Consider the following 14,325-nt stretch of genomic DNA (forward strand, 5'->3'; position numbering starts at 1 on the left):
AGGAGCCCCTGTATTTTCTATCTATGGTAATATTAACAATGGCATGAAGTACTTTCTCCGTGCGAATGTCAGCTGACGTGCAGTGAGCATTCCTCCATGCCAGACATTCTGTTAAGCGCTGTGTATAAATCATCTCATTGAATGAGAACAATGCCTGGAACATAGTAGGGGATCAATAACTAATGGACAGATGGATGGATGAATGAATGAATGAATGATTCTTCACTACAGCTCTATGAGGTAGTTTCTATTATCATCACCATTGTATAGATGAGGAAACTGAGGTTCAAAGTAGTTAAGTAACTTGCTTAAGACAACATGGGTTCTGAATTCATGACTTTCGTGGCATAAAAGTGATAAAGAATAAAAAACACTTTCTGGGACACCTGGCTGGCTCAGTCAATAGAGCATCAACTCTTGATCTCAGGTTTGAGTTCAAGTCCCGTGTTGGGTGTGGAGCCTACATTTAAAAAAACCAAACAAACAAAAAACAAACAAATAAAACTTAAAAAAAAAAAGGAAAAACTTCCCAACTAATGAAAGCATTTCAGGATATTGTAGTGCCAAGATAATAAAAATCACCAAGCAAGTAAGTCCAAAAGGCACAAGAGACCTGCCCGAAGTGAGAAGGTAAAAAAGATCAGGAATGATGAGCCAAAAGTAGAACCTGGGCCTCTTCTAATCACTCTGCATCACACCAGTTTTAATTCCCATGCATGAGCAGGTCATACCTCAAAAAGATACTCAACTTAGTATCAGCAATTGCTTCAGCACTGAGGATGTACCATTGGCTGGTCCAGAACATAGTTGTTCAGGAATGAAAAGGGGGAGGAAGAAAAATGTGGGAAAGGAGAAAGGCAAGGGTCTCAAAGAATTATCTATGGTGAGGTGACTGACAAAGCCCCAGTGACTATCCAGACATGGATATCCACCATGCAAACCACTGTGACTATAGTTTTGGACAGTTTGTATTTTGAACAGTATGCTTTTGAGACCCTTCATAAGTACAATTATCCCCTTATTCTTGGTGATTAATAAACATATTCATGATAAATTTCATCCTAGATGGGAACATACCTAACAAATTATCTATAAGCAGAAAGTTGGACACAATTACTTAAAGAATAAACCACCCTGCAGAAAAAAAATGGAAGCAAGACACGGGGAGGAGCAGGTCCCTGTAGCCCTGGTTAGAATATACAATTTGCCCCCATCTCCTAAATAGGTAGTTATACTTCATGTGACTGATGCCCAGAAGAACATTTAATCTGCAATGTCTATTTTAGTGAGTTCTTCCACTGGCACATTCGCAAGACTGGGTTTTGTTGTTTTGGAGGGAGGTGTTTGGTTGGGGGAATGGGGGCAAATGTAGGGGGTGGAATTCCCCAAACCAAGAAAGAAGTCAAACCCTGCCTCCCCCAACCCCCTGTATCAGGAAACATGCATTTCTTTTATGCCCAGTCTGTGCTGCCCCTGTTTGACTTTAGGTCAATGCAAGGAGCATGTGACCTGCTGAAGTTAATTCTACAAAACAATGGATTGAGTTAGCAAGGCTTCATCCTATTACTTTTGATAACAAACTAATTCCTTTTTCTCTCTCTCAATGAGTTCCTGACACTTTCAACTTTTGGTGTTGCTAGTGAAAAGGAATGAATTAAAATGCAACTAAGTGCATTTCCTAAAAACCTTTGGTGGGTTTAAGGGCATTTTACTTCTTTTCACTAAATGTTTCCCTTTCCCTACTAACTAACTTAGAAGGATAAAATGTACATATGGGGACAGGGGTAGGATTTGACCTCTAAATTTGGGGACTAGCTTACTAATTCAGTCATGTTTGTGATTAGATTCCAAAAGGCATTCCCAACAGAAAGCTGATAAAAGTCTTTAAAAGCCATTCTTGAAAAATCTCCCATGATGTATTGGCAAGTAGAAAACAATTAAGAAGAAATATTCATTAGGGGCGCCTGGGTGGCTCAGTCGGTTAAGCGGCCGACTTCGGCTCAGGTCATGATCTCACGGTCCGTGAGTTCGAGCCCTGCGTCGGGCTCTGTGCTGACAACTCAGAGCCTGGAGCCTGTTTCAGATTCTGTGTCTCCCTCTCTCTGACCCTCCCCTGTTCATGCTCTGTCTCTCCCTGTCTCAAAAATAAATAAAAATGTTAAAAAAAAAATTAAAAAAAAAAAGAAGAAATATTCATTACATTACCACAATTTTGCTTGAAGAAATAAAACAAACATATGCAAATGCACACATAGGTAAAAAGATTAGGAGGAAATATCCATAAAGGTTAGCAGTAATTATCTTTGGACATAGAGATTGGGAATGGTTTTAACTTTCTACATTTTTTTTTTTTGTCTTTGTTTACTTATAATTTTTCTACTTTTAACAACTATTTGCCTTTTATTCAGAAAAATACATTTGGGGCACTTGGGTAGCTCAGTGGTTAAGCGTCCGACTTCAGCTCAGCTCAGGTCATGATCTCACGGTTCATGAGTTCGAGCCCCATATCAGACTGAATACTACTGTCAGCACAGAGCCTGCTTTGGATCCTCTGTCCCCCTTTCTCTCTGCCCCTTCCCCCACTTATGCGTGTGCGCACGCATGCGCTCTCTCTCTCTCAAAAATAAATAAACAGTTTTTAAAAAAAGAAAGAGGGGCATCTGGGTGGCTCAGTGAGGTACATGTCTTGACTTCGGCTCAGGTCATAATCTTGCAGTTTGTGGGTTCAAGCCCCATGTGGGGCTCTGTGCTGACAGCTCAGAACCTGGAGCCTGCTTCAGATTCTGTGTCTGCCTCTCTCTGTACCCCTCCCCTGCTCACTCTCTGTCTCTGTCTCTGTTTCTCTCTCAAAAATAAAATAAACATCAAAAACGTCTTTTTTTGAATGAAAGAAAGAATGAAAGAAAGAAAGAAAGAAAGAAAGAAGAAATACATTTAAGGCTATTTTTCCTCCTCTAGGGGACTTCAGATCCTGCCCCCCACCCTGTGTAGCTGGGTGAGAACCTCTCCCCATACCTGCCAAAGACTGAAGATTTATTCTCTGAGAGTAAAACATAGAGTCTCTAGAAGGGGGAGAGACCAGGCACAGCTGAAGACAGAAGTACTATACAGAATCAAAGGGGGTCTGAGTGTAGACGCTGAGATGCCCCCACACACACCACACCAGCATGCTCACTGCCAATCAGCTGCCGTGCCTTCACCCTCCAACCAAAAAATGGAAGCATTTCTCTGACAACCCAAAAGGAAGAAAATCTAAAAGATACTGACTCTAGAGTTTCCCTGGCCAGAAGGACTAGCCACATGGCACCCCTTCCCAAATGAACTTCAATCTACAAGCCCCCAGTCACTTAGATATGAGCAGACAGACAAGACTGACAGATTTCTAAGAAAAGCCTCAAACATTAAAATAGTGACTAAAACACATAGAAAACAAAGTAAATGGAAAGGTAAGATAATAATTATGGTAAATAAGAGTTTATAGGAAAGAAAAAGCAATATCATGGTTTACAAGATGACTCAGCTATGAATGGTCATTGTAATGTAAACCTTCATGCAAACCAATCAAAAGTTATGGCATAATTAAATTGGGAGGAGAGAGGGGATGAGAAAGGTGGTATGTGTAGTGGAGCATCCTGGGGGCAGGGAGGAAGAAAGCTAACCTTCATCTTCTGTAGTGAAAAGTTATTACTTAGCACCTACAACCGAAAGCTCAAGAGGTCAGCAATATAAGCAAGTCATATAGAAACATGGAGGTCAATATAAAAAGCAGTAGCTGATGTATGAAACTGATTGCCTTTGGGGTGGGGAAAATGGGGGACACAGCGGTAGAGAACTATTGCTTTTCTTTATAAACCTTGTGGAACCATTTTATTCTTTAAGCTGTAGTAATATATAATTTTGATACAAGAATATAAAAGAAAATGAGAAATTAAAAACGGAAGGCTAGAGCTGGCTTTGACAGCTATACATATTTGGGTTGGAATCCCACTGTGGCATTCACCTAAATCTGACCATGCTTAACTTCCTTATCCTCTACAAGCCTGTTTGTTTCTGTCTGTAAAATCAGGACAATGGTGGCTGTGAAAATTAAATAAGGTTTAATGTGTAAGGTCCTTTGTCCATATTGGACAATTAACATCAGCTCCTATGTCAAATGGCCAAGGCTCTCAGCCCCTCACGTGACCACTGTAGGAGACTAGCAGTCAGAGTTTTTCTGCCCTGAGAGCAGAGTTCTACTTACAGCAATGTCCAATTGTTTGAAGAAGGAGATTTGAAATCAATGTTTCTCAATCTTCAACAAGCTATAGATCCCTTTCAAAGGAGAAACAAAATAAAACACCAAACTCTTAGGGATCCAGGGTTGACTTAGACTTTTTAATTAAAATATGACTTAAATATTATAATACTATTTTATATGCATTAACTCCTTATGTACATACAACCTAAGCAACAATAAAGTAAAAATAAATTTAAATGAAAACCAAATCACAAAACCAGTGGAATTCAAGTGAACACTAATTTTTTTTAAATTCGTTTATTGATTGATTGATTGATTGATTGAAGTAATTTCTACACCCAATGTGGGGCTCAAACTCATGACCCAGAGATCAGCAGTCACATGCTCTTCCAAATGAGTCAGCAAGGCGCTCCCAAGTGAACACTTAATTTAATGTGATAGTTGGTAACATTTTGCTGAAACCAAATCATGGCTCTTCGAGAGCATAGGCAATGGCAGGTTCTCATGGGTCCCCATGCCCAGGCCACTGGGTGCTAGTTGGTGACCCAATTTCTCACTGCTTTTCTTTGAATCCTCCTTCCACAGCTGGCTGTGGGACTCCTGAGCCTTTGCATGGTGCTAGCATGTATCTTATACATCAGGTCTACTAATACTTTTTTCTTGTTAGCCAGGTACGATGAACATAATACAATTTGGCTCAAATTTAATCATAACAGAAACTCAGGCTCAAAATGGAGAAAACCACTAAATTAAAAATCATCATGGAAAACCATAAATCCGTGAATGGAACAACTTGGTGGTTAATTAAGGCCTCCTGGAAGCTTTAACCCAAAATCAAGAGTAAGACTTTTCCAGGCAGCAGGACCACCTTCCTCTCCCCTGGTCTCCCCATCCCCTCCACAGTGTCCAGTCAAAACTGCTGCTTTATTATGTTTTTACCATATACCCATGGGACACCTAATAAGCATTAATGAAGATTATGTTCTTTCTATACCCAGCTGTTCCTCATTCTATTATACTACTTGTGGTGGCTCCTTGGTTTGCTTTCTTCCTTTTTTTAAAATTGCTTTCTTTTTCAAAATACATATTATGATCTTTTTTGCATACACAAGACAAAAACCAAAGACATGTTATCAGACTGGTCAAAAGGCACAACGTCACCTTATAATGGAAAATATTTGCTGACCTCTTTGATACTAGAAAAATATCTGTGTATTTTAATGGAATTTAGTATGTATGCTTCTGATGTATTAAAAACAAACTCAACAAACTGTCCCTTTGTGGAATAACTTAATTTCCAAGGTTTTTGAGCCTTCCATAGGAAGAAGGTACCATCAAAAGAAAAAAATACATAGTACATCCAAACTTCCCCAATCCAGCCTCTGCTCTTACCCTCCAAGCCAGGCAGTTTGACAGGAAGATAATCTCAGACATGGCAGGCTGTGTCCTCTGGCCACAAGTCACATAGGTTCTGTGCTAAAGGCCAGGGGGTGAAATGTCCTTCATAGTTCAAGACATCTCTTTTTGCAGTCACAGCTGTCCATAGAAGTTACGACAGTTTAGGCAATCATAGCTATTTCAAGGGCTCCAGGTGGCTGCTCTGGACGGAAGGAAGATTAAAAGAAGTTGTCTCTGTTCATATAAAAAAGCTTACGGCTCTACACTCATTTGTTCCATAAATACGTATTAAACAACTACCGTGTGAGGTTCCATGTGTCTATTAGGCAGTGTAAGGGATGAAGAAGACATATACCCTGCCTTAGAGAAACACATTTTCTAGAGGAGGGGATAGAAATAAAAGCAAGTGCCTGCAAAGCAGTGTGAGAACTGCTGATTGATAGATAATGTGCTATGGGAGCACAGAGGAAGGAGCAACTCCGCTTACCTGGAGTGACTTTGAGTTGATCTTTTGGCTGAATTAGAGTCTTCAGCTTAACAAGAAGGGTGGGGGGGAGGAGTCCAGGCAGAGGATATAGCACAGAGGCATAACAAAGCTTGGATCACGCAGGGAAGAGTAAGTAGGTCTGGGGTTACATAATGTATAGTAGGTAAAAATAACCAGAAAAGACATCCTAGGGTAGATGATTAAGTTTGGGTTTTTCCTATTGGTTTCAATTTGATGGGTGTGTGTGTGTGTGTGTGTGTGCGTGTGTGTATATATATATATATATATATATGCACACATACGCACACACACGACAATATTTATGTAAATGAAACATTGTTCTAAATTTTGAGAATATAGTTTTTTGCAGTGCTTCTTAAAAGAATACACAAAGCACATAATAACTCACAAAAAGCACTTTTACAGGGAACTATAATAGTATTGACTAAGTATTGCTTATGATTTTTCAACGAATAAAATTTGGAATAGCTCGAAGAATAGACAGGCTGCATGGCCTTCAAATATTTCTTCATAGATAACATTTCTATCAAGCAGGACATTGATAAGATTTGGACAGAAAAGTGGTTGGTTGATTTTGTGTTCTTTGCAGATTCTTTTGGGTTTTTTTAATGTTTACTTATTTTTGAAAGAGTGAGTGATTGGAGGAGGGGCAGGGACAGAGAGGGGGAGACAGAGAATCCCAAGCAGACTCAGTGCTGTCAGCTCAAAACCCGATGTGGGGCTTTAACTCATGAACTGTGAGATCATGACCTGAGCTGAAGTCAGACTCTCAACTGAATGAGCCACCCAGGCGCCCCATATTCTTTGCAAATTCTTAAGTCTAAAATTGATTTTAGTGGTAATTGGTAGGCATTAAAGAGTTGCAATCAGTGTGCTGATACAATTAATATGTATGAATATTAGGAGGGAGTGGTAGGAGGAGCAGAGAGATCCATGAAGAGTTTATTACATTTTCTAAGGTTAAATAAAGGGTACAACTGAATTATGTCATGATGGTAAACGTGCAGGAGTCTACAGATATTAAAGTGGTAAAATTTGCTAAATCTTTGAGACCAATTAGTGCTGAGGAGTGAGAAGAAGTAAGAAGAATCTAAGAAGACTCCCAGATTTCTGACTTAAGTATCTGGGTGAGCTTTTTTAAGTTTATTTTATTTTATTTTTTTAGTAATCTCTACACCCATCATGAGGTTCGAACTCATGGCCCAGAGATCAAGAGTCGTATGCTTTATGACTATGCCAGGTAGGTGCCCCCAAGTATCTGGGTGAGATTTAGTTCTCTTCACTGGAATAGTGAAGAACAGATTGGGAGAGTTATGATGATAAGTTCTGGTACAACTTGATTTTAGGACATGATGAAAGATTGGATGTAATTCATCTTTTTAATATGCTAAGAAGAATAATGTTGAGATAGCAATGGGACCAAACATTGCTATAGCCACATTAGGAGGCATTTTGGCAGTATCTAATACAATATTAAAATGTACACACCATATGACCCAACAGTGCCATTTCTCAGTATCAACCTCAGAAAAAAGCACATGCCCTAGGAGGAAGGTCCAAGGAGGTGCATTGCAGCATTACTGGTAATCACACACACACACACACACACACACACACACACACACACACACACAATTCAACCTACTGAAATGTAGTTTGCTAGGGAAATAGTTTTTAAAAACCATGATAGTGTTTTCAGACTTACTGAAAATTAAAATCACCCGGGATATTGGTTGAAAATAATTTCTTCATCCCCCTTCCCAGTCCTACAGAAACAGATTCTCTTGGGGCAGGCCGTGAATAGGTCTGGGTGATTTTTTATCATCAGAAATGTTTCTGAAAAACTTATGAAAAGTGTTTCCAAAACCATCTCTAGAAACAAACAAATGCTAGGCAGGATTAAAAAGAATGAGGGTAAATCTCTGTGAAGCAACTCAGAATGAGCTCCAAGATATATTGAGTGATAAATGCAGACTGCAGAATGAACACACAGTGTGATACCATTATGTAACCACAGACCCACACAGAACAATATATTTCTAGAAGTAAATATGGGCTTGGTGGTGGTGATTTCAAAGGGAACTTCTGTTATGACTATAATGGTTCATTTTTTTAAGATCAAAAAGTATTTGTGCATTAATTCTGTAATTAGAAGCAGATATTTATTTATTTACTGCGGGTGTGGTTGAGGTGATGATGAAGGTAGCCTGTGCAAAACACAGCTTGTGCTGAACCACAAATACCTAGAAGCATATCCTGGATAAATTTTATCTGCATCATATTCATGCATCAAATATATGAAACTGTGCTCTACACCAAATGAAGCAGTTCATTGCTTGGGGGGATGTGGCAAGAGAGGCGGCAAGAATGAAGAAGGGCCCAGAAATCCCCTGATATTTCCACGTCTGCTCACCTTTCAAGACCCACTTTGAATACCATCTCTATGGTCCAGTTCCCACAACCTGATTTCATCTCTTTGTCTTCTAAACCCCATCCCATCCCTTTCATCTGCTTACATCTGTGTATACAGGTCTCATCCTCTCACCACATCATCCCCCCTTCCATTCCACTTTGCATTTCCCCAAAGCCCAGCAGTGCCCTGCATACACAGCTCTCAATCTGAAATGATTATTGAATGAAATGCTTCCAGCTATGCCTCAGAGGTCTGAGAATGGTCTTCTACTCTCCACTGCAATTACTGCTCAGTGGAAGTCACTTAGTCCTGTCTACCCTCACATCCTCACCCCATCTCCCCCTCCTCCTCACTGCTGTCTAAAATTCTTACAATGGAAAACATATGTTTTTATTACATAATTAGAGCTAAGGCTCAAAATCCAAAGCCCTAGGGAGAGCCATAAAAAGCAAATGGTTGCATCCCATCCTTCCCAGAGCACAAGATGGACAGGAATTGGGGAGAGGGAATAGATTGTTCCTACATACCTGGGGTTAGATGAAGAGCAGATGTGGAGAATAGAAGCTCTGTTGGCTCCTTGCAAAGGAAAGGCAGGCCTAGAAGAGGGAGCTTTTCTTCATAATCTGTCACCCCAGTCACCACAACCACTTCCACCTTTTGTCTATCCTTTGTAGCTAGCCTAACAAGAACAATCTTGACATGAGACAGCTTATCTCAAGGTCTTCCTCTTAAAGTCAGTCCACCCACAGAGATGGGGAACAGAGTTTCACAGTGTTACCCTTCAGTCATGTCAAGAGTGTCTCGGTTAGAGGTAAGAAGACATTCCCCAAGAAGCCACGCCATGTCTTCATGTTGTTCCAGACCAGCAGCCACAAAGGAATGGACGAACCATTGTTCTTTATAGAAATCCTATGCCATGAAACTTCATGTCTCTTGGCATTAGCACTATGGTCTCTCTGCCCTAGTCCTCTCCACAAACACATTGATTTTTATTACTTATTTAAGTTATGTGTCAGTCAGGGTCCTGGCACAGAACATTTGGTATCTCAAACTGGGTAATTTAGGGAGGGGTAATAAAAGGAGTAATTGTAGAAAGCTATGTGGGAAAGCCACCTGCCAGGTGCTGTGATTTCCATTAAGGGAATAAATGCCCTAATCTCAGTCTTCTTCCTTTTGATTTCTTCCCTGTGTCCCATTGGCCAAATCCTACTGGAAGCCACAGGTCAAGGGAGCCCATTGATGAAGTGCATGGCATTCAGCTCCCTAGGTCATAAGCAAGGGAAGGATGAATCTGGAGGAGCAAGTAGAGGCTGTCTAGCACAACTGCCATGTCTGTCTGTCTCTCTCTGCCTCTTTTTATATTTAAATTTTAGTTAACATACAGTGCAATATTGGTTTCAGGAGTAGAATTCAGTGATTCATCACTTAGAATTCAGTGATTCATCACTTGCTCATCCCAAGTGCCCTCCTTAGTACTCATCACAAATCTAGCCCATTTCCCACCCACTTCTCTCCGTCAACCTATACTTTGTTCCCTATCATTGAGTCTCTTGTGGGGGAGCCTGGGTGGCCCAGTCGGTTAAGCATCAGACTCTTGGTTTCAGCTCAGGTTATGATCTCACAGTTTCATGAGTTTGAGCCCCACGTTGGGCTCTGTGCTAACAGCACAGGGCCTGCTTAGAATTCTCTCTCTCTCTCTCTCTCTCTCTCTTCCTGCCCCTGCCCCAATCTTGCTGTCTTTGTCTCTGTCTCGCTCAAAATAGATAAATAACTTTGGTTATTTTTCCCTCTCTGGTCTCCCCCCCCCCACCTTCTTATATGTTCATCTGTTTTGTTTCTTAAATTCCACACATGAGAGAAATCATATGGTATTTGTCTTTCTCTGATTGTGCAATGTCCGTCTCTTGCTCAAGAAAGCAAGAACAGCGACATTGCATATACAAAGCCATCTCCAGTCTGGAGCAGCCGCGCCTTCCACCTCCTCTCCCACCATTCTTAACCACGTGACCATGCTCCGCTTAAGACACAGGACAGTGTCCCTGCCCAGGCTTCATCCTTTGTATACTTATGCCCACATTGTGTTTCCTCTTCTGTCTGGACCACCCTCTCTCCCTTTCCTCTTGGAAAATTTCTACCCATCTTTCAAGGTGAGACTCCATTTCTCTTTGGAGCCTCTCCTGATCTATCATACCCTTTTCACACAGGCTTCATCGCTTCTGCCTACATAATACTGAAGCACCGTGAGCATATACTTTTATTCAGGACTTTATTCATGTACATTTTCCCTGCTGCTATGCAAGCATTGCTCACAGATGAAGATTCCATCTCATCATTACTATTAACAACCACTATTATCATTTTCCGACTACTAATTATGTGGTAGACCTGGGCCCTTTAATTCATTCTTTTGTCTATGAGGCAGACACCTTGTTTTTATCCAACGCACTGATGTAAAAACTGATTTTTGGAGAGATGGACCAGCGTGCATAACGTCACTCAGCTAGTAACCAGTGGAGCAGTGGTTGCTTAAAGCAGCTAAACTTGGATTCAAACCCATGTCCTTCTAACTCCCAACCTGAATGGTGAAACTGAAAGTAACCACAGTGAATTTAAGAAATAAAACAAAGCAAACATAGGAGAAAAAAAGGGAGAGGCAAACCAAGAAAGAGACTCCTAGCTGTAGAGAACACACTGATGGTTACCAGAAGGGAGGTGGGTGGGGGGATGGGTAAAATAGGCAACGGGAATTAAGGAAGGCACTTGTGAGGAGCATGGGGTGTTATATGGAAGTGCGGAATTACTATATTGTACACCTGAAACTAATACTACACTATTTGTTAACACACTGGAATTTGAATAAAAACTAAAAAAAAGAAAGTAACCATGGTGAATACTGCCTGTCTCAGATTTGCATCCCCAGAGTTGAGCCAGCTCTAGATAATCCATAATTAGTGTCCAAGACGTGTGTTTGAATAAACCACCAGAAGCATAACATACTGACAGAAATCTCTTGACTATGTGTCTATTTCCCTTAGTATAGGTTAGTCCAAGGCCGTGACTTTCTTTAGTCTTATCTCCATCCTGATAGTTTATAGCAAAGTCCCAATTTGCTAACAAAACTAAACTTTGCCTTGACTGTGTTTATTAGTTGCCTTTTCAAACAGAATCATCAGCAAACAGAATCCCTTAGAAGACTAAGGTATTGGTCGTGCTCCCAGAGTACTGAGTTAAAAATTTTTCCTAAGGAAAAAAAAAAAAAAGAAAAGAAAAGAAGAAATATTTCCCAAGGAATGGAAGGATAGTGTATTAGGAGCTTCTGAGCAACATGTCCTTGTGTTTTTACATATGAACCGTGAGAGTAGGGAGCTGAGAGACAATATTTTAAAAATTGATCCTGTTATAACAATAACAGCCATCATACATATAGGATACTTATTGTGTGACCAATTGGTGTTTTACATATATTATTCCTAATTTCTTTAGCAGCTCTGCAAGGTAAGTCTTACTCTCCCCATTTTACAGGACAGGAAACTGAGGTTCAGTGAGCCTAAGTTTCCTGTCCAAGGCCTCTCAAAATTCATGCCCAGATTTTCATGGCTTTACCCTGATTCCCTGAAACAAAGAAATTAAACACCATCAACTATAACAGAACCAGTATCATCATGAGGGACATCTAGTAATGTAGAAATTTTATGGCTAATCAAAATAATTCTAACTGTCAAATATAATTGTAAAACACAAGGTCTCAGTATCCTAAAGTAACATTTTTCTTCACATTATGACCTCATTTAAACTTTCCTTTTACATCTTTGTAAATTAGGTAAGAGCAGTGTTATGATCTCGTTTATAGATGAAGAAACTGAAGCTCAGAGAAACTAAGCAGCAGGTAGCAGTGGGATTTGAACCCAGGTCTTTCGCTTTCAGATCTAGTAAACTGAAATGCAAAAGCATCATTATTGTGAATTTTTTTTAACCTAGAAGGCAGAAAGTCTGCCATATACACTACTGCTTGTTTCTAAAGAATTGGTTCGTGCCCACTCCCTTGTCCTCATCTGCCCCTCTCCTTGCCATCTCTTTTTCTTACTATTTTCATTTGCTACACAAATATTGTAACAAGAATAAAGGAAATAATTAAAAGAAATTTCACTCATAATTCCTATACCCCAACATATCAATCACTTTCAGGTGTCTGTAATTACTATCTAGTCCTTGTCCAAATATTACCCAAAAAGCACGCATGAGCATGCACACACACACACACACACACACACACACATACACATACACACATACACACCAAACACTTACACTCCCCTAGGGAGTTATTTGGAACTTGGTGGTGACTAGTGACAAGCACGTGATTCACAGAATCCAGACTGACCCTTGCGTGGTTTCCTCTGTAGTGACCTATATCTTCCCGGCGTGAATCAGCCAACTAGAAAGAAGAGAGCAATGAGGGAAAGGCTGACCCAAAGTCAGTGATTGCTTAGCTAAAGATTTTGACAAAAGCCACCACTACATCCAAATTCCGAATGTGACAACTCCTCCTCAATAAGAAGCAGTGCCTGGTTCTCCGAAGTGAAACTTTCCCGGTCCTTTGACTTTTATCTTAATCAGAGTGATACTGACCAAAATGTTAGCAGTGGTTATCTCTGGATGGTAAGATTATAAGGGATGTTTATTTTCTTCCTGATTCTCTCTTGCATTGTCTGAGTTTTCTGCAATGAACATGTAATATTTTTGTCATAAGATTAAAATCAATAATAATCGTCATGCTGAATAGGATGTGAGGTTGATCTAAAAAAAAAAAAAAGGGCCTATAAAAATTAGAGTCATGGGGATAGATAATGCAGTCTTCACCACTGGAGGGACAAAAACCCCTCCCTCAGGTCAGAGAGCCTAGAACCCAGGAAGTACAATTTCTAGCTCAGTTCCTTTGTAATATAATATATGCTAACAAGTTTTTGTTTCCTTTTTTTTTTTTAGCTTACAAAGATTGTTCCTAAACCATTTGTCAACAGAGAAGATTTGATTCTGAGAACATGTTATGGATTTTCTATTGCAATGGTCCAATATAATTTAGTAGACAATAACACCCATAGAAATGTGTGGGAGCTTTGCTGTCAAGTCCTGTAGTGTTTTAATAAAGGAACCTGTCATTTTTCTTCAGCTAAATTTCAGCTAGAAATAATATTAGGTGAGTTTTCATTGCCCTTCATTTCATAGCCTTTCTGTAATTTGGACACCTTAATGATTTCATGCAAAATTCTCTGTCTAAAGAGTCTTGGTGGCTTCTGTCTGATCTTGGTTTTTGCTTTTGATGCGGATTACTTATGTGCATCCATCATGGTAAAAACAGCAGAGTTTGGGCAAACACTGCTCTCAGACCTCCGCTCCCTTTCAGGCCTGGAGATCCTTCATCTAACCCAGTTCCATTCTTGTGCCTCTTCCCGCTGGCTTCCCCAGTGCCATTTTTATTAAAGCCCCAGCTCATCCCACATTCAGCCGCATGACTTCTTACAGGCTTCAGAATAAATCACCACATTGCTCCGATCTTGGCTTCTCTGCCCTCAGCTTTCAATTAAATTTAGAATTGACTTTAAAGGTACAACCTCAATGTACATGGTTGAAAATGACCTTGTTTCCCCTTTCCCACCACCTGCGACTTCCTGCGCAGGGCTCTTATACTCCAGCTCCTGGTTCAAAAAGTAGAAACAGGAATTTGCTACATGCTCCTGTGGCAAACTATAAGTCTCAAGCTGTTTAAAG

This window comes from Panthera leo, chromosome C2, assembly GCF_018350215.1.
Source record: "Panthera leo isolate Ple1 chromosome C2, P.leo_Ple1_pat1.1, whole genome shotgun sequence".
NCBI classification, from domain to species: Eukaryota; Metazoa; Chordata; class Mammalia; order Carnivora; family Felidae; genus Panthera; species Panthera leo.